Source organism: Fopius arisanus, unplaced genomic scaffold (genome assembly GCF_000806365.1).
Source record: "Fopius arisanus strain USDA-PBARC FA_bdor unplaced genomic scaffold, ASM80636v1 scaffold00013, whole genome shotgun sequence".
NCBI lineage: Eukaryota > Metazoa > Arthropoda > Insecta > Hymenoptera > Braconidae > Fopius > Fopius arisanus.
The window spans coordinates 430,238-433,728 of NW_011887752.1; positions in this window are offsets into that span (position 1 = coordinate 430,238).

Below are 3,491 nucleotides of genomic sequence, written 5' to 3' on the forward strand. Positions count from 1 at the left end.
GATAAATCTCCGAGGTGGAAATGTCACGGTGGTCCCCAAGGCGGGGACACTTCTGAGAGCTACTGTATGCGCCGGTATCCCCAGGGGGTCTCCTCTCTCTTTTTTCCTCCACTTGTGATCACAAAAGAAACGACCATTCACCAGAAAAGTGAATATATCCCCCTCAAAAGAGAGAAAAAGGAGCGAGAAAAAAAAAATTGAAAAATCCTAAACAAAGGGAACACTCAACGGTGACCCATGAGTACCCCTGACGGGGCCCGTGTCGAATTTCGGAAGCAGAGTCAAGTGTTTCTTCAGAGGGCACTACAAGTGCGATCAAGAAAATCCCCAAAACACGAACAATCGATGAAAGACACCGAAATATTGCCACACCTCCTCTAGGGTCAATGAGACAATAAATATAAATTGGGCCCAATTGCATGTCTTTCAACGTCTGCGTCTGAACACAACAAAACCCAGATGAAGAATTAAGAAAAAAATAAAATAAATAAACCATGTATGACACTTGATTGCGTCGACTTTTCACGCGTACCTACCAATTACGTTCGTGCGACAAAGGATGAAAGGGCCTTAAGACCCCTTTTGGTACCATATGAATAAACTCTTCTCTCGCCTCTTTAAACGCTCTTGCCGGCGTGCACACGATGGGGCGAGAGTAAAGAAAGATGAAAGGATAAAAAATGAAGAGAAAGAAAAAAAGCAGAAGAGGAGTGGGAGGTAAAGAGAGGTAAGGCCCAGTACACTTGGGCATCCCCATGGACGCCATAATAGGCGGCGTCTTTATGATTAGCATTGTGGGCCCTCCTTCCCTTCTCGATGAATGTGATTGTTGTCCTGTCCAATCTCTCCCTTCCCCTGACCCCTCCATTCCCTTCGAGAGTATACATTTCTTTTGGGCCTTACGAAAGAAGAGATGTCTCTCGTGGGACCCCCCGACAATGCAAGCTATGCGAAGCACGCGTCCCTTGTGCTGCGGTGCTCGTGCGTGCGTGCCTATATTTATAATGCATTTTTAACAACTATAAGGCCCCATCTCTTGGGGCCCCAATGGACGACTTGTATTGCCACATTGTACACCATCCACTATTTTCTTTTTCTTCTGTTGAGACTCATCGTCTTTATACACGCTCTCTTCATCTTGCTTTCATACACTTCAGCTTCTCAATTTTTTTTTTCTCATGTTTGGGCATGAGGCCCACTTTTTTTCAACAATTCACATTCAACGAGTTTTCTCTCAATGGAAACCGTGGTATCTATATCAGAGGCAATCTCAACGACTTTTGTCTTCTTCATGTCTCATTTTATGTTCTTTTTTGTTCGAAATGAAAAAGGGCCCGTTCTCGAAGCAGATTATAAAAATCCCTTTGGGTCAGCGTTTTACGGTTAATTGTCGCTCCATACTCCACTGGATATATACCGTGATTGTGATGGCGTGGTGTGAAGATACACCGGGATTTTGTGATGGTGGCATTCCCTTTTTTTTCGGGATTTCTCAAAAAGTGGGTGGGCCCGACTACTCAGATTCTAATCTTCTGGTTTACGAGGTCTTGTCCTTCTATACGACACACTCAAGCTTGTCTCACTATAAGATCCCTCCAAGGGGAAAAAAACCCCCTCACCAGGGAAAAGGAAAAGCTCTCGGTGTAATTAGTCGAGTGATCAGTCACACTCAGGATTGGTTTTCCGGTTCTCAGTCGGTGAAGTGGATAATTAATTTTCCCTTCAGGTATCCGGTTTATCTAATCTTTTGTCAGAGATGCAAATTTTTCATCATCATAGGGGACAAAAAGGTACTAGAGAAGTCGGGTGGGTGCTTTACGTGCTGGGACTCGACAAAAACCGGGGAAAAAAGGAAAGAATTGAGGGAAAAAAAAAACTAAATGCAGAGACACGCGGTGAAGTCTTCCAGGATATTTGCGCCGAAAGCGGCGGCATGAGCACCAGATTGACGGGAGACCACCCTGTTGTGTGACATTGAACAGAGAGAGTTGCAAAGATGCAAGAGAGAGTTGATGATTCTTAAAGGAGAGAACTTTAGCCCCAGCACGTTCATCTCATCCCTCCTTTCAGCTTTCTTTCTCATCTCGAATACATATCGTTCAAGACCTCACCAGAATGTCTTAAAACTCTTCCATCCAGGTTGATGCTTCAATTCGCCTGTCGTCTGGCGATGAGAGCAGATCAATTCACTGGAGCAAATGACACATTCGGTGGTCCAAGATCAATTCAGCAATTGCAGACTTATACAAAATCGCTGATTCGTTGATGGTAACACCGAGAATCAGAGGATGACAGGTGATCGAATGATGGAGGATCAGAAGGATGACACCATCAGAACTTATGTCCCCTCTCTCATCATCAGATTCGCCAAAAAAGAGCCGGGATTAAGAGAGAAAGTAACAAAAATAAACTACTCACTAAAGTTTGAGAGAAGGGAGGAACTGGGGAGATGCTCTCACAGGATTCCATAGAGGATTACAGGTTTGCGGAGAGAGATCTGGTGCCGATCGTTGAGACGTCTCACGGATGAACGGATCGTGGACGTCGTTGCCAGGACGGTTCCCACACGCCTGCTAATTGATCGATTCGAAAATCTTGGTGATCGCCCAGAGGTAAGAAACCATTCTCCTACCCCCGCAGCTCCTTCCATTCGTCTCTTATTTCGTCTGCAGCGTGTCTATGTCATTCTTCAATTCTCGATCCCATTTTTTTTTTTTTCGGTGGAAAACAAAATCGAGAGTGATGATAGCATTGATGGCATGATGCATGATCGGTATGACAGTTGTCAAATTCATTCATCAAATGGATTGTCCATGGATTGATTTTTCGGACGCAGGTGAATCGAATCGAGTCGATTTTTTTTCTAGATCGTCTCCAGGACTATTACCCGGGATTACACCATTATTTATCACTGGACAATTATGTCAGGTTATGGTATGGCGTACCCAGTTGTTCCATTTCTACTTGGCTTTGCTTTATTTAACCGATTTTATTTTACCGCTTTTAATTATATCCCGGTGGGAATTATAATCAACAACACAGTTTGTAACAAAGAATTCCTCGAAAAAAAGAGGGTAATGTTTTTTGTCAAGGATCTATCTCTTCTGTACTATGTACTATATAATTATCGTACCTGACAAGCACTGGGTTATTGTGTATATGCATATATGAGCGCTCGTGTATTGACAATCGAAGATCATGATTTCCAAATAAAATTTTAAATAAATTATTTATTGCATTTATTTTTCTATTTCATTGTAAATCTTAATTGAAAATTAACGGACACGCAAAGACTGTCAACACACGCAGTCAATTCTCGTGGGAATAAATTGTAGAGGGAAACAAAATGAAAACTGCAATTGAAAAAGGGGTAATTCAAAATAATAAATCTCTCTCTGTAAATTACACTGTATTATTCGCTATTATTAAGCCGTGATCGACTGTACCCCTGATAAATAATACTGATACCATTACCCGGACAATTCTCAGAT